The following is an 18,839-nucleotide window of genomic DNA, read 5'->3' as shown; positions in this document are numbered from 1 at the left end:
CTGCTAACAGGTATAAGAAACACTAATTTTATAAAGTGTGGACTAGACTTTAATATGAGCTAATGTGGCCTACACAACTGTAAAGTGGAGTGTTTGGTGAACTTTATTTAGGTTTTTTTTTGTCACAAAAAGACACTGGATGTGCCTAAAGATGTAATAACGAAAGTATCACAAACTTTTTGTAGCTATTACAATGTAGGAAGGTAACCTACAATGCAATAGATGAGGCTGCAAAAAATAGGCTAATACTAATCTGGCTGGGGCTGCAGGGCCCAATGCTGCAGAAAGGCTCCTCTATCTACTCCTATATAGTGTGTTTGGAATCAATTTAGCTGAATACGGATGGAACCACCACACTAATAGGAGATATCAGGAAAAATTATGAATTGGCAATAAAGGACAATGTATGAGGCAGTGACACACACTGAGTGCACTACAACCAGACGTTGTTGAAGCACACACTACAGGGTGAGCTGCACTCACACACCAGACCTTGCAGACAGCGGTGAACAGTACAGATGCAGAGCACTGTGCACTAGCGCTGCAAGACCAAAAAAATTTCTCTATCTACTCCTATATAGTGTGTTTGGAACAAATTTAGCTGAATACGGATGGAACCACCACACTAATAGGAGATATCAGGAAAAATTATGAATTGGCAAAAAAGGACAATGTATGAGGCAGTGACACACACTGAGTGCACTACAACCAGACGTGGCTGAAGCACACACTACAGCGTGAGCTGCACTCACACACCAGACCTTGCAGACAGCGGTGAACAGCACAGGGAACTGTGCACTAGCGCTGCAAGGGACAGCGATTTATAAAGTAGCTTGGGTAAAGCAGAATAGACCAAATAGGTAGCTAAAACTGTCCCTGAGAACAACAGCGTCCTATCTCTAACTGAATTCACAGCAGAGTGAGCTCAAAATGGCGGCGGCGGCTTTTATAGTGCATCATGACATCATTTCAGCAGCCAATCACAGCCATGCCATTAGTTAAGATGCCTACATGCCTAACAGGATGTGCCCACACTTCTTAGGATCCTCATTGGCTGAATAAAATGAAAATGACTCATTACATTATGGGAACTTCCGATTCCGGTATACGATATTGCAAAAGTATCGGAATTAAGTATCGGAATTCCGATACCGCGAATATCGGCCGATACCCGATATTTCAGTATCGGAATGCTCAACACTACTAGTAAGTAATTATATTGGCCTGAGATCTCTGATCCTTCCATTGTTATGGTGGAATATCATTTAAGTTTAAAGGGTTATTCCAATATTCTTAAAGTGGTGAAATTGCAAAATTCTTGTAAAATCAAGCAATTTAGTAATTTACTTGTTATTAAAAATCCTTTCCATTCTCAACAATGGAAGTATATTTAATTTTATTCTTTTCTGCTTCTGCGGTGGCAAAATACAAGTCCTTCCCAGTAGAGCTTGTAAGCACTGCCCGAAGCTGGCTGGATGGCTGGAGCGCACTGTCGGCTTCAGTGCCGCTGCTTCCCAGATGCTGCAAAGGCAAAATGATCTCTGCTTGCAGCACCAGAGAGCGCATAGTTCGGACAAGCCGCACAACACATGCCGCTGCACCAAGCTGTCAATCAAGCAGGAGCGCACTGCTCCCCATAAATCGGGAAGCGAGGAGGCTGGGGAGCGGTGCACTTCTACTTGATAAGATGGCACATCCGCTTTTAGCACTTATTTCTGCTCATCTGAACGATTGTTTACCCTCACATTGCGGCTGAATTTGTGGTTCCATGTAGCAAATGACAGTAAGTTCTAATTTTGACTGCAGGTTTCTTTGTAGAGTTGTACCTTAACTTGTACCTGAACATTTCTTTTTCTCTCCTTTAGACTTTTAACATTATCAAAATTCAGACTTTACAAATTATGGGTCCCCTCCTTTCCATATTGTTTGATGGGAATACCCACTGTACACCAATGATGAGAGTTTTGTACCGAGTGGTTGGGGTCTAAGGGCTAGCGTTTCTCCTTGTGGAGAATGCCAAGCCAAGCCTGGCATGTCAGAGTGAGGAGACGTATAAGCCGTGCATGCTCCTCTGGGCAATTAAATATGCAAATTGTCTCTTCAGAGAGGAAGAGGATTAGAACTTTAGCGCCACCTTTTGGAAGTAATCCTAAAAGTCAATATCAACCCTTTAACGAGCCTTGCCATATGACTTAGGATAAAAGCCAAACCAGATTCTCAATTTGCAGACACGGTGTGTCGGGGAAACTCTGCATGATGCCGCTGCACATGAGACTATGTTCACACGTCAGTAATCATCCATTAGAGCGTTCTAACATGATTACTGGATGTGTGAACATAGTCCGTATCCAGCAGCAATCTGATAACAGAACAGTTGTGCACGCCCAACTTTTTCTTATGTGGCAAAATAAAAAACTTATTTCAATTTGATCCATTTTGTAACATTGAACCCTATGGAAAACTGATTTGTTAATTAGCCATCCATTTTTTTTTTTTTCATTTTGCAAAAGGTTAATTGTTCTATTTACTGGATCAGTTTCAAAAGGAAGAAAACAGATGGCTAATAAACGGATCCGTTTTCCATAGACGTCAGTGTTAAGAAAATGGACCGAGTTGAAATTAGTTTCTTTTCAGGTGGACAAAAAAGTTGTGTCAATTATTTTTTTGTGTGTGTGAATGGATCGCTGCTGGATCCATCCTACCTGATGATTACTGGACATGTGAACATAGGCTAACGCTATGGGAGCTGTGGAAATGGCGGTGTGTTCACAATCATTTACACTTCAGAGACCAAAGAAGTCTTCAGTTGTAGTGACAAGTTGGAGTCACAGTGATGTAAATTTATCAGAAATCTGTGGCGGTGAATAGAAGAGACTTGGAGCACAAAGCTGGTGCGATGGGGCGGTCATTTTCAAGACTGCTTAAGCTGTAGCGTTATTGGCAGCACATCATCGCCCTGTGTGATCAGATCGTGTGCTGCTGAGATTCTATCATATTAACCATCATTCTGTGCGGACAGAAGTGCGGCTCGCCTGTCTACACATCTCCAGAAGTGACTGCCTATGGATATGATGCTGCTGATGGGCAGAATGGGTATAATGACTAAACCCAGCATTACAGGGTGCTATATACCATCCAGACGGCTCCTCTTACTTCTCTTGTACATTTTCTGTCCGTGGATGTGCTGTATGTTGCTGCTGCCGGTAAGCAGGGCCCGGACAGTTCTCTCCCATTGTGCACCTTGCATGGCGGCTACACTAGCAGTAGAGGAGAGGTGATCATCTGGCAGCCCATGTGGAGTACGGGCTACATTGTGTCCTCATGAAGCCTGTCAGTAACCTTATCTGCAGATTAACATCTCTGCTATACTAATAGGATTGCAGGGTAACTGTGTGTTAATAGTGTGTATCTGTCCGTACACAGTATGTTCAGAGCTGCAGAATTACAGCACATAATAGGCTGATCTATCTGCTGGCATGTTGGCGACACAGCATCTACCTACAGATATTGTATGTCCTATTTCATTACGATCGTGCTTGGGAGAATACTAATCTAATGAGGGAAACCCTTTCTTGTCTTTCCGCCTGTACAGCAATCCCGCAGGGAGGCCTCCGTACCCTCTTTCTGGCTTTTCTTTGTTTCCACCTTTCCCTACACAAGATAACAATAGATCAGTGCCAGTATCTGAACCTGTTCCTTCCACATATAACTCTGCCAAAACTGCCGCCCCCGCATACGGCCTAATTACAGATCTGCCGGTGCCTGTCCCCCCGTCTGAAGTAAGTGCGCAGCCGTGATCAGAAAAAGCCAAAAAATGTCAATTAAACTTTAATAGGTGGGCAGGGAAGATGTTTCTGTAAAGGGGTTGTCTGGTCTAAAACGACAAGTCTGCAGTCACTGTGTATGACTGCAGACTTGTGAATCCTCACATAGAGCACACTGCACACAGTGAGGATTCTGTGGTGTCCACACCGGGAAAGGCGGTCAGGTGGCCACAAGTATATGACGCACCCCCTGGGCCATATTCTTTAGGGGAATACCCGGAGCCGGATCAGATGGGGGTTGTAGTCTCCGAGTGGCTGTGACCCGGTCCGTGCCCAGGGTGTCAAGCTCAGTGTGTGGCAGTCCTTACTGATGTTACTAAAGTTCTTTATGTCGACTACGCCACCCGTTGTATTGCGGTCACTACGGCCGCCGCTGCAGCAGGGTCCGCTGAGGCTGATGGTGTTGGTGCAGCTTAGGTAGTATAACCCCCAACGGGAGGGGTATAGCCTCAGGGGGTCAGGTGCAGAGGATGGTGGTTGTGGAGGTGCAGGGAGGATGGTAATCAGAGACAGAGTCGGGTTGTGCAGTTCAGGGTTTTTACTTACTGCAGATGTTCCGGTCACTCCGGCCTTGAGTGACCACCCGAGCCGTGCTGCGTCCACCAGGTCCTGGACTCGGCCAACCCCCAAGTAGTTCTGGAGCGTGGTTCTGAGCTCCCTTTCTGTCCTGTCCTCGTCTCTGGCCTTCCCCACCAGGGATCCACCTATGTCCGGCTCCCTCGGGCCTTTTGGTGGTAAACCCTTGTCTCTGGGTTCCCTGACCCTATTCGTGGTCTGCCTTCCGGGCGGATATGGTGAGTGGTCGTGGCAGATGCTGCCCACGACCTCCGGTCTCTGGCTGAGGTGTGCTGTAGCCTCCACCAGCTTGGGATCCGGTACCCTGTTGCCAACTCTTCACCCTGTGGTTTAGTTTGGGTTCTCAGAGTTCCTTCTTTCTCCCCCTCTGGGTCCTTCTTTCTCCTCTCTCTTGGCCTGGGGCTGCTCTGCTCCTCTGCTCTCTTCCTCTGCAAAGACTGGCAGACTGACTGACTGACCAGCCTTCTACAAAAGACTCCTCTGCAAAGACCCTGATCTAAGATGGTTCCCACCTTATATACTCCCTCTATGTGTGAGCTCAGGTGGCCAGCACCCAATGAGCTCCTAACTTTACCCAGACTGCTCCCCCTATCTGCCCCTACACTACTGGGATGTTCCACCCCCCTCCCACTCCAGCCAGGAACAGACACTGTCGTACCTGCACATTTCTCTAGTGGGAGTACCATCGGTCTGTTCCCCGGAAATGGGATGTATGTAGTGCATGCAGCTAACTGAGCTCAGTCCCACACTCCATCCTTACCCGGGAGTGGAATATCACACCTCTGGGTTGAGGTGCAATACCCCTGTAGCAGCCGAATCCTCAGGGTGCTACATTCCCCCCTGGTAAATCACAGCACGTCCTCGGGCTGTAAGAGATAAAACACCAAAACATACAATTTTTCATATAAACATAATAAAACATATAAAACAACATATATTAGCAGCATCATAAAACTTTTCATATAAAACTTTCTCGTAGTCGTTTCTTGCTTCTAGCTCCTCCGGTCACTGTGCAACTGATGACCGGGCAAAGTGCGACAGTCTCTTTCAGATTAAATACGGCTTTCCTATAAAACCAGTAGGGGGCGCTTTAGGACGCGCAACTATATACAAAGGGTAGGTGGCCGCTCTCAGTCCTCGGCCAGGTATCAGGAAGGAATGACCGCTCTCAGTCCTCGGTCAGTGGGATTAATGGACACACGGGTTAACAGTTCAGTTCTCTGGTCCCAACGGGGACTATATTAGCAGCAACGGTTCACTGTGCCCCGACGGGCAACTATATACAGTCTCTACTCTGCCGTACTCAACGACGACGTCCTCCTGCTCTTTCTTTGTGATTGGTTCCAGGTTCTGGTTCAGACCCGTCCGGGTCCTCTTGCTCCTCCTCACACCGCAGCTCCTCCTCCGTCAGGCGATGCACATGGAGGGCGTAGGGTCCTTTGGCACACTTGTGCCGGGTGAAGGTGACCTCGTCCCCTAAATACAGGTCACGACCTCTGTGTCCCTCCGGTAGGTGGGACTCAACGTCTCTTCTTGTCACGAAGACGTCGCCTGGGGTGCGGTGATCCCTGATGAAACCCCACCCATGCTGCAGATTAAATTTTATCACAGTCCCGATGGTACGGGGACCATGCGCTGCACGGGGGTCTCTCCTGGTCCGGCTCTTCTGCTCCGCGCTCCTGACTTGGGCTTGCTGTTCCCGGACCCGCCTCTCTCTCCGCTGCCTCTCGAAGACCTCGAGCTGTTGCCGGCAGCACTCAGCACGCTCCGTTGCAGCTGCCCGAGTCTCCTGAGTGAACCCCATGAGGTCTTCTCCGGTGGGGTCCCACTCATACTGGGTCTCTTCTAGCGGGGGCGAGATCCTCTTCACGGGCTTTGGAGCCGGGATCAGGGGTTCACACATGGGCCTTGCCCTCTGGAGTTCTAGTTCGTAGTACTCTTGGGGCCAGATGAAGGGCTGCCCATCCGGCCAGGTATGTTGGGCGAACAGGCTTTCACCCAGGTGCGGCACTCTCGATGTTACGGGCGCTGTGGTGGTAGCGGCGCCCGGGTTGCCCTGGCCTTGCGACCAGGCTTGGGGCACTTTGAAGGTGAAGGGCACCGTAAGGACGGCGGCGCCCTGTGTTACTTGGCCCTGCGACCAGGCCGGAGACTCCGCGGAGGTAGGGGGCGCTGTTGGCATTGCGGCGCCCGGGGGTACTAGGCCTTGCGACCAGGCTGGTGGTACTTCCTGCTTGGCCACGCTCGGGGTCGAGGCGTGTGACGTCACAGGGGTCGCGGCTTCCGGTTGAGGCCTAGTCTGCGGCGGTGACGTTGCAGCGGCGGGCACGGCAGGGGGTACTTCGGGCTCTGCGACGGGGAGCTGGGGCAGGTACGCGGTTTCCCGGTTCGGGGTAGAGACGTCCCCTTTACCTGCCTCCATTCGTTCGGCTCCCTTCTCGGCGCTGTCTCCGGCCTTCAGTTCTCCTGCGCCATCCTCAGAGGCGGTCTGTCTCCTCGTCTCGGGTGGCGTGCTCCGCTGACGGGTTCTTGTCTGCTGGGCCATCTCACGGCTCCATTCTGCTAACGTCTCTCGCTGCACCCGGGCCATCCTCTGTGCGAGGCCCTCCAGCGCAGTCTGTGCACACTCCCGATCTCGGGGGAGCTGTGCCAAGACCTCCACTAAGCCTAGTGGGGTCGTTGCTTCTAGCAGGCTCCTGACCAACGGGTCGGTGCTGCTCTGCTCTCCTCCCGTTGTCTCCAGCAGGCCTTCTGGAGTGGCGACCGGCAACAGGCTCCTGACCACTGGGTCGGTGCTGCCTGGAGTGGCGGCCCGCATCAGGCTCCTGACCACTGGGTCGGTGCTGCCTGGCTCTCCCTCCATCTCCGGGTAGGCTCTTTCTGGACTCTGCTCCAGGCTTCTTGTCTCCGGGTGCGCTCTCTCCAGACTGCTCCAGGCGACACCCATCTTTGCTCTCTTGTTCTCAGTCCTCCCACTTCGAGGGCGGTCCCGGGGCCACTTGGTGATTGTCAGCTCCAGGGGCAGTTCTTTCACGCTGACAGACACCTCTAGCATCACAGTCTCTGTTGGTGGGGGCGGTTTCCACTTTTGGCGCCATTTTCGGTCCTGGCCCACGATGGGAGGCGGCCTCTTGCCATCCTCTGGCACGCCCCTAATGGCGTCCGCTCTGACAAGGCGGGAAACCTTTGGAAATGGCGGGAATCGTCTCCCAGTGGCGGGAAACTCTGCAGATGGCGGGAAAAAGCTGTTAATGGCAGACAACCGGCGGGAATCGATCTGTGATGGAGTCCGATGGCGGGGACCCTCCGGGACCGGCGGGAGACTTCTTTTTGAGGTAAACTTGTTCTTTTCTTCAGGCACGCAGTACCCGGGTGTTGCGGGCACGTGATCCTGCCGACTACGCCAAAGTTGACGCACCCCCTGGGCCATATTCTTTAGGGGAATACCCGGAGCCGGATCAGATGGGGGTTGTAGTCTCCGAGTGGCTGTGACCCGGTCCGTGCCCAGGGTGTCAAGCTCAGTGTGTGGCAGTCCTTACTGATGTTACTAAAGTTCTTTATGTCGACTACGCCACCCGTTGTATTGCGGTCACTACGGCCGCCGCTGCAGCAGGGTCCGCTGAGGCTGATGGTGTTGGTGCAGCTTAGGTAGTATAACCCCCAACGGGAGGGGTATAGCCTCAGGGGGTCAGGTGCAGAGGATGGTGGTTGTGGAGGTGCAGGGAGGATGGTAATCAGAGACAGAGTCGGGTTGTGCAGTTCAGGGTTTTTACTTACTGCAGATGTTCCGGTCACTCCGGCCTTGAGTGACCACCCGAGCCGTGCTGCGTCCACCAGGTCCTGGACTCGGCCAACCCCCAAGTAGTTCTGGAGCGTGGTTCTGAGCTCCCTTTCTGTCCTGTCCTCGTCTCTGGCCGTCCCCACCAGGGATCCACCTATGTCCGGCTCCCTCGGGCCTTTTGGTGGTAAACCCTTGTCTCTGGGTTCCCTGACCCTATTCGTGGTCTGCCTTCCAGGCGGATATGGTGAGTGGTCGTGGCAGATGCTGCCCACGACCTCCGGTCTCTGGCTGAGGTGTGCTGTAGCCTCCACCAGCTTGGGATCCGGTACCCTGTTGCCAACTCTTCACCCTGTGGTTTAGTTTGGGTTCTCAGAGTTCCTTCTTTCTCCCCCTCTGGGTCCTTCTTTCTCCTCTCTCTTGGCCTGGGGCTGCTCTGCTCCTCTGCTCTCTTCCTCTGCAAAGACTGGCAGACTGACTGACTGACCAGCCTTCTACAAAAGACTCCTCTGCAAAGACCCTGATCTAAGATGGTTCCCACCTTATATACTCCCTCTATGTGTGAGCTCAGGTGACCAGCACCCAATGAGCTCCTAACTTTACCCAGACTGCTCCCCCTATCTGCCCCTACACTACTGGGATGTTCCACCCCCCTCCCACTCCAGCCAGGAACAGACACTGTCGTACCTGCACATTTCTCTAGTGGGAGTACCATCGGTCTGTTCCCCGGAAATGGGATGTATGTAGTGCATGCAGCTAACTGAGCTCAGTCCCACACTCCATCCTTACCCGGGAGTGGAATATCACACCTCTGGGTTGAGGTGCAATACCCCTGTAGCAGCCGAATCCTCAGGGTGCTACATTTACAATATGCGTACTTCCGGCCACAATCTGGCTACACTGTTTCCAGCGCGCTCAATGCAAGTGTATTGTGCGAGGCCTTGAACTGTAGTTGGATTCTGGCTGGGAGTATGCATAGCGCGTACTTGCAGACAGCAGTGCACACTATGTGAGAATTCACAAGTCTGCAGTCAGTGTCATGTCGGATCAGAAAACCCCTTTAAGAGCTTGTCTAATCTTGTTTCATCAGGAGCACACTGCTTCTCTGTCTTGCTGGCTACCTCCTTGCTGGGGGCAGTGCTCTCCTGAAGATGGACAGTTTCAACCAGCGGCATGGTCGCGCCGCTGGTCTGAACTATGCACTTTCCTCTGCTGTCGGCAGAGACCGCTTTGACTTTGCAGCGTCGGAGGAGCACAGAGGTACTGAATCCAGGGATCCGGCCAACTTCAGAGCTGCACTTGCAAGCTGTATAGCAAACTGCTTTCCTTGCCTAGGAGACTGGCCACCACTGATAGACTGCAGCAGTGGCCGGTAACCTAGGCACCGAACATTTCTGTTTCTGTAGTCTCTCACCAGTACCTGTATATATTTCTTAGATGGGTGTGAACGGCTTTACATATAAGATGCCTGATCTCCCTGAAACGTTTCCTGAGCTGTCAGATTTGAGGTTTGTATTTTTACAACTAAAATAAAAAATAAAAAGTTTAATTTTTATTTGTCAAAAAAAAAATTCTGAATTCTATATTAGTTCTAATGATAAAATGACATCCATCCTAGTATTCCCCAGGGCCACCCCTATAGATAAGTCTGTGGGGGCTTATTCTGCACACTAGCTTCTCTGTACCCTGTTGTAACATTTCCATGAAAGTCTTCGACGCACGTTTCTCTTTTTTTCTACTTCAGCGTGTCACAGCTCACCGATATGATGGAGCAAGAGGATGTTCTTCTGGAGCAGATTGTAAATCTTCCACAACTAAAACAGATTATATCTGATAAAGAGGAGCTAGTGAAAAATACCGAGGAGCTGGCAAGTAAGATTTGGTGGATGGTAGTTGAATACGGTTTTGAGGAATGAAGAGTTTTTCTGGTTCTTGGGAAAAAAAATATAGATAGATATACAGTACAGACCAAAAGTTTGGACACACCTTCTCATTTAAAGATTTTTCTGTATTTTCATGACTATGAAAATTGTACATTCACACTGAAGGCATCAAAACTATGAATTAACACATGTGGAATTATATACTTAACAAAAAAGTGCGAAACAACTGAAAATATGTCTTATATTCTAGGTTCTTCAAAGTAGCCACCTTTTGCTTTGATGACTGCTTTGCACACTCTTGGCATTCTCTTTATGAGCTTCAAGAGGTAGTCACCGGAAATGGTCTTCCAGGCCCATTTCAAGTTTGCCAATGACCATCTGGCATGGGAGAAGGTCTTGTGGTCAGATGAGACCAAAATAGAACTTTTTGGTATCAACTCCACTCGCCGTGAGCAAGAAGGAGGATGAGTACAACCCCAAGAACACTGTCCCAACCGTGAAGCATGGTGAGGAAAATGTCATACTTTGGGGGTGCTTTTCTGCAAAGGGGATAGGATGACTGCACCATATTGAAGGGAGGATGGATGGGGTCATGTATCGCGAGATTTTGTCCAACAACTTCTATCCCTCAGTAAGAGCATTGAAGATGGGACGTGCCTGGGTCTTCCACCATGACAATGACCCGAAACACATAGCCAAGGAAACTAAGGAGTGTCTCTGCTAGAAGCATTTCAAGGTCCTGGAGTAGCCTAACCAGTCTCCAGACCTGAACCCAGTAGAAAATCTTTAGAGGGAGCTGAAACTCCAATGTTGCCCAGCGACAGCCCCGAAACCTGAAAGATCTGGAGAAGATCTGTATGGAGGAGTGGGCCAAAGTCCCTGCTACGGTGTGTGCAAACTTGGTCAAGAACTACAGGAAACTTCTGCCCTCTGTAATTGCAAACAAAGGTTTCTGTACCAAATATTACGTTCTGTTTTTCTATTGTATCACATACTTATTTCAATGAATAAAATGCAAATTAATTATGTAAAAATCATACAATGTTATTTTCTGGATTCTTCTGTCTCTCACAGTTGAAGTATACCTGCGATAAAAAAAGAAATACAGACCTCTCCATTCTTTGTAGGTGGGAAAACTTGCAATATCGGCAGTGTATCAAATACTTATTTTCCCCACTGGATATACACAGCGGGTGAAATACTCACACTTCACCAATTTTCTAAGTAACTATGTTACTAAAGGTGCTATAGGCATGAAATTCTCCCCAGATATCAGTAACAGACCATCCAATCCACATAGGCAAAGAAATCAAACAATAGATGTCCATAAATTAAGTTATGTGTAATAATGAGAAATTACACGGGGAAAAAGTATTGACTATGCTTACTGAAATGTATTTAATACTTCGTACACAAGCCTTTGTTGGTGATGACAGCTTCAAGATTCATCCTGTATGGAGAAACTAGTCGCATGCATTGCTCAGGTGTGATTTTGTCCCATTCTTCCACACAAACACGCTACAAATCCTGAAGATCCCTTGGGCTCCTTCTATGAACTCTGAGCTTCAGTTCCTTCTGTAAATATTCTGTTGGATTCAGGTCAGGTGATTGGGTGGGCCATTTTAGCAGCTTTAATTATCTCTCTCTGAAAACAATTGAGCGTTTCCTTGGCTGTGTGTTTGGGATCATTGTCTTGCTGAAATGTCCACCCTTGTTTCATCATCATCCTGGTAGATTGCAGCCGATTTTTATCAAGAATGTCTCGTACATTTATCCATTCCTCCTTCCTTCATTAATATGAAGATTGCCGTATGCTGAAAAACAGCCACATTCCATGATGTTCCCACCTCCAAACTTCACTGTTAGCATGGTGTTTTGGGGGTGATATGCAGTGTCTTTTGGCCTCCAAACATGGTGTGTATTATGACATCCAAAGAGCTCAATTTTGGTCTCATCTGACCAGACTCTATCCTCCCAGTATTTCACAGGCTTGTCTAAATATTGTTGAGCAAACGTTAAACACGCGTCAACATGCTTTTTGTTCAGCAATGGAGTCTTGCATGCTAAGCGTGCATACAGACCATGGAGGTTGAGTGCATCACTTATAGTTTTCTTTGAAACAATTGCTGATTCCTGGTCTTTCTGTAACTCTCCACAGGTGGTCCTTGGTCATGGACAACTCTTTTGATAATTAACTTCACTCCTCTGTTTGAAATCTTGCGGGGAGCACCTGGTCGTGGCCGGTTTATTATGAAATTATGTTCTTTACATTTCTGGATTATGGCCCCAGCAGTGCTCACTGGAGCCTTCAGTAATTTAGAAATTCTTCTGTAACCAATACCGTCAGTATGTTTTGCAACAATTAGGTTGCGGAGGTCTTGTGACCGCTCACTGGTTTTACCCATCATGAGATGTTTCTTGTGTGACATCTTGCTAACGAGACACCTTTTTATAGGCCATCAGTTGAACCACCTAATATTATTTTTTACTAAGTGGCAGGATGGGTTTCTAATTACTGAGAGATTTCAGCTGGTGTCATGACTTTCCATGGCTTTTTGCCTCTCTCTCTCTTCATGTGTTCAGTACCTTTTTCCTGTGTCATTTCTCATTATTACACATAATTCATGGACATCTATGATTTGATTTCTTTGCCTGTGTGGACTGGATGGGTTGTTACCGACATCTGGTGAGAATTTCATGTCAATAGCACCTTTAGTAATATATTTACTTAGACAATTGGTGACATGTTCAATACTTATTTCATCCTCTGTATGTGTATATTAATATAGAATTTTTTTTAATTTTTTTAATCCAGAAAAGAATCTTCAAATTGAGCCAATTCTGGAGTCAAAGCGACAAGCATTATTAGATAAGGTAAGCCACTGTGGATGGGGCTGACATGGCAGGCGCAGTCTTTACGGCAGGTTTGGTTCATTTGTGGATTGTGCTAAGGAATTCTGACGATCTCACCCTTGCTATATTGAAGTTGGTGAAATTCACATTGATAATCTGCTGTATTTTCACCCCACAATGACATGCCGGGATTTGGAACATCTTTGGCGTTCTCATTTTTCTATATGGGCAATCTTTACAGTTTGCGGATGAGATTTGTAAAGTCTCATCCACTTACCTTATAAACCTGCTCTGATCTGGCCGTAAAAGCTGCAGCAAATGCGGCCCGCGTGAATTCATCCTCATTTCCTTGTGTTTTTCTTCTCTTCCAGTATGAGCTTCTGACTCAAAGGAAAACCAGCAAAGACACCATGAGCTGAGCGAGGTAATGTGGCGGATACGGGGCTAGAGGAGATGACGCCTGCGGGACAGTGATATCACCTCTTGTGAATGGTGGATTCTATTGTATATTGATTGTTACCTTTCATTATTATCCTGTCTGTGATGATCATGAGACTGATGCAAAGCCTTGTGAACAGAATAAGAAGTTTGAGTCTAGTATTAGGATTAATGGCCAGTTTGCATTTTTTTTTTATCTAGATTGTGTTATGGAAAATCGAAAAAAAACTCAGTAGTTAAAAATAACATGTAAAGAGAACCTGTCAGCTTTCTCATGCCTCCCGAAGCGCCACCATGGATTTATTCATCTTTTTGTACCCTGTGTAAAGAGCCCATTAATAGTGGCTTACTGATTTCTAGCATTTTTATAACTGCGGCCGTGATAATAAGTAGGTGAATATTTGTGGGGGCATTGCAATGCGCCCCACCACTAGTCACCCTCTAATTAGCAAATTGCCACCACAATTATAAAATAGATTTTCGCCAAATGCAGAAATCAGAAAGCCACTAAAAGGGGTTTGTTAGGACGGGTATAAAGTGAGAAATAAATACATGGTGACGGTTTGTGATCTCGGGGGAGCTGACAGGTTACCTTTAACATAAAGTCCTGGTCATTTTCTGATGACACATTCCCTTTAATTGCAGAACTGTGCTGTCAGTAGATCTCTTTGATAAGTTAAAGGGTAATAAAAGCCCTTTATGTGTCCTGTGGAAACTGGACGTCTAATCTGCAGAAAGCCGCTGAAGCCACCAATTACATTATTGTTCAGTAGAACAAAGGGAACGTTCTGAAAGGTTTACAGTGCGGGGGGATATGGACGGCGTGCACTGTAAGGGGTCCATGCAAGAATTGGCTGAATATTGAAATATTAGTATATGTATGATGTCGCTACTAGTGATGAGCGAGCGTGCTCGTTTAACCCTTAAACGAGCACGCTCGGGTACTCGCCAAGTAGTTTCGGCGTGCTGTGCATATCGGTTGCAGCCGCAGCAGCTGCATGTGTCGCGGCTGTTACACAGCTGTGACACATGCAGAGACTGGCTAACAAACAGGCAATCCCTGCATGTGTCACAGCTGTGTAACAGCCGCGATACATGCAGCCGCCCCGGCTGCAACGGAAATGCTGAACACGACGAAACTATTCAGCGAGTACCCGAGTGTGCTCGTTTAAAGGGTTAAACGAGCACGCTCGCTCATCACTAGTCGCTACATGTTCCCAGATTGCCACTATAGTCCTATGCAATGTTTTCAGCATCATCTCGCCCAGTTTTCCATATAATACACATTTTTATATCAGCTGATCTTTTCTACTAGACAGATGATAGGTCCAATTGTCCAGACTTGTATTTAATCCTGATGATTAGTACTGTGAGGTTATAGCATGTGAATGGTACATGACCAGATGCTTTCACAGCAGCCAACCAGAGCTTGGCTTTCATTTTTTAGGAACAGTTTGAGGAATGAAAGCTGCATTATGATTGGCTGCAATGGACGATCTGTAAATGAGCCCCATTTGCTGGGGAAACCTACTGCCGCTAGTAAAATAGGTGAGTCCCTGTGCCATATGGGATGAGGTGTAACGTCCTGCTCCTTCCCCCCTCGCAGAGCTGCAGTCTCAGCGCACTACAGGCCAGGTTAAAGGTCGCTGCCCACCAAGCTGAAGAGGACTCTGACAATTTTGCCGAAAATTTCCTTGAGGGAAAAACAGAAATAGATGATTTTTTAACTCTGTTCATGGAAAAGAGAAGAGTAAGTGCTGTGGTATTGGTTTAATAGTGGTGCAGCTTATACTGGGGAATTGCATGAATAGCAGTTCCCTAAGATATGTCTGTATACAGGGAATTGCTGCCATTAATGCTTCAGTATCTGGGCTGGTCAGCCTTGGATCCATAGAGCGAATGTTATCTGCGGTCTGGATCTGGTGGAGCAGCGGACACGGCTTGTACTGATGAGCGGGAAGCCATGGCCTCCACATTGTATGTCCTCCTAGAGAGGAAAGAAGAGGTTAATCCAGCTCCCCTGCTGATGGTGCATACTCCCCCCAGCAGGGCAAAATGGCTACAAGAGGGGGGCACCCAGCACCAGGGCCGAAGAAAATCATTGTAAAAACCATTTATTGAAAAAAATGTTACAAAGAATTCATCTAATAAAAAAAGCATTTCTCCGAGGCATGCACGACTGCCGCGCTTCACACCATGTGTTCTCCTAGTATGTTCTAGCTCTCCAGCGCTAGGTGGGGGGAAATAATGAAGGTATAGGGTATCCGGTGCCTCTCCACATCAGCACAATGGTGATGTCAGAAGCCTCGGGGTTAATGCGGCTGAGAAAGTTCCTCCACCCAAGAGAGGAGGCGATGGATCACGTAGTAGAAAACATAGAGGCGTCATGGCTCCTCACATTAAAGATCACAGAACCAGATGGCATGCATGCTGGAACTGATTTAATGGATATTAACTAAATAAATAATTGATTGGAGAAACAAATGTCTATATATTCAGTTCAGAGAACTAATGATCTGTCTACATCATATCCTATACCTTCATTATTTAACCACGACCTAGCGCTGGAGAACTACGCCATACTAGGATTAAGAGCGCAGAGTCTGAAGTGCGGCAGTTTTAAAAACTTTTCAATAAATGGTTGTTTTTACAATGATTTTCTTCCGATCTGGTGCTGGATACAGCCCTCTTGTATTGTATGTCCTCCTGTGTTATCTCAGTATGACTGGCAGTCACTGATGCACCTATAGTGCACCTATACAACGACGGCACGAAGAAGCCTAGGAAAGACAAAGATAGTGACTGACACTGGCTACATGGCCCAAGGTGGCATTGTAATTGCTCTCTAGATCATATTGTGCATCTGTGCAGAGCCGAGTCCTGTCATGTTTCACTTATGTCTCTAGAAGCCATTCACATCACTGACGATTTGTCTCCTATCTCTCAGTGCTGCCACAGTAGAGAAGCTGCAACAGTCCATATCCCTGCACAGCCAGGACCATGCACCGCTATACGTACGATAATATACCGCCATGTTGTCTGCATGTTCATATACACCATCCATACTATGCACCGCTATAGGTACGATAATATACCGCCATCTTGTCTGCATGTTTATATACACCATCCATACCATGCACCGCTATAGGTATGATAATATACCGCCATGTTGTCTGCATGTTCATATACACCATCCATACCATGCACCGCTATAGGTACGATAATATACCGCCATGTTGTCTGCATGTTCATATACACCATCCATACTATGCACCGCTATAGGTACGATAATATACCGCCATGTTGTCTGCATGTTCATATACACCATCCATACTATGCACCGCTATAGGTACGATAATATACCGCCATGTTGTCTGCATGTTCATATACACCATCCATACCATGCACCACTATAGGTACGATAATATACCGCCATCTTGTCTGCATGTTCATATACACCATCCATACTATGCACCACTATAGGTACGATAATATACTGCCATGTTGTCTGCATGTTCATATACACCATCCATACTGTGCACCGCTATAGGTACGATAATATACCGCCATGTTGTCTGCATGTTCATATACACCATCCATACTATGCACCGCTATAGGTACGATAATATACCGCCATGTTGTCTGCATGTTCATATACACCATCCATACCATGCACCACTATAGGTATGATAATATACCGCCATGTTGTCTGCATGTTCATATACACCATCCATACTATGCACCGCTATAGGTACGATAATATACCGCCATGTTGTCTGCATGTTCATATACACCATCCATACTGTGCACCGCTATAGGTATAATAATATACCATCATGTTGTATTCATGTTCATATACACCATCCATACTATGCACCGCTATAGGTACGATAATATACCGCCATGTTGTCTGCATGTTCATATACACCATCCATACTATGCACCACTCTAGGTACGATAATATACCGCCATGTTGTCTGCATGTTCATATACACCATCCATACTATGCACTGCTATAGGTACGATAATATACCGCCATGTTGTCTGCATGTTCATATACACCATCCATACTATGCACCGCTATAGGTACGATAATATACCGCCATGTTGTCTGCATGTTCATATACACCATCCATACTATGCACCGCTATAGGTACGATAATATACCGCCATGTTGTCTGCATGTTCATATACACCATCCATACTATGCACCGCTATAGGTACGATAATATACCGCCATGTTGTCTGCATGTTCATATACACCATCCATACTATGCACCGCTATAGGTACGATAATATACCGCCATGTTGTCTGCATGTTTATATACACCATCCATACTATGCACCGCTATAGGTACGATAATATACCGCCATGTTGTCTGCATGTTCATATACACCATCCATACCATGCACCACTATAGGTACGATAATATACCGCCATGTTGTCTGCATGTTCATATACACCATCCATACTATGCACCACTATAGGTACGATAATATACCGCCATGTTGTCTGCATGTTCATATACACCATCCATACTATGCACCGCTATAGGTACAATAATATACCGCCATGTTGTCTGCATGTTCATATACACCATACATACTATGCACCGCTATAGGTACGATAATATACCGCCATGTTGTCTGCATGTTCATATACACCATCCATACCATGCACCACTATAGGTATGATAATATACCGCCATGTTGTCTGCATGTTCATATACACCATCCATACTATGCACCGCTATAGGTACGATAATATACCGCCATGTTGTCTGCATGTTCATATACACCATCCATACTGTGCACCGCTATAGGTATAATAATATACCGTCATGTTGTATTCATGTTCATATACACCATCCATACTATGCACCGCTATAGGTACGATAATATACCGCCATGTTGTCTGCATTTTCATATACACCATCCATACCATGCACCGCTATAGGTACGATAATATACCGCCATGTTGTCTGCATGTTCATATACACCATCCATACCATGCACCCCTGAAGAAGGCAAATGCCGACACGTGCGTTGGGGTGGGCGAGCGGTCCACGTGGGGGAGCCCCGACATTACAGCTTGTAGCCCAGGTAACCTTCTTGATATTATGCAGTATTTGCCTTTATTCAACTCTACACCTACCTATTTTCATACTGTGCATCTGATACGATGAAAAGCACAGTCTAGTAGCCCACATATGGCATTTAGATAGTACTGATTATGAGTCCCCCCTGAGGAAATCTTCAAGTACTTTAATACTGCTTGTGACATGCATTACTATATGTATATTATTATGGGTATTTCTCTGTGGCTATCCGATAGTCCTCCTTATTGACATTATAGATGAAGGACTAGATATATATATGTTTTTGCTGTGGTGCTGAGGCCCCCCCTTCGTCATTTGTGGACCACATCGTCCCTTCAGTGAGACGGTTTTTTCTACATGTTATATGTCTTTTCGTATTTCTGTACTG

General features: G+C 46.8%; 1 pseudogene; it reads left to right on the top strand.

The window, feature by feature from the left end:
• The first annotated feature begins 2,739 nt into the window (after positions 1-2,739).
• Positions 2,740-16,375, top strand: LOC141194428 (vacuolar protein sorting-associated protein 37A-like; annotated as a pseudogene).
• The last annotated feature ends 2,464 nt before the right edge of the window (positions 16,376-18,839 follow it).

Source organism: Phyllobates terribilis, unplaced genomic scaffold (assembly GCF_046119375.1).
Source record: "Phyllobates terribilis strain yellow unplaced genomic scaffold, ASM4611937v1 Scaffold_71__1_contigs__length_7168151, whole genome shotgun sequence".
Classification (NCBI taxonomy): domain Eukaryota; kingdom Metazoa; phylum Chordata; class Amphibia; order Anura; family Dendrobatidae; genus Phyllobates; species Phyllobates terribilis.
Note: the sequence above shows the minus strand (reverse complement) of the source record. Positions and strands in the feature narration are given on the sequence as shown.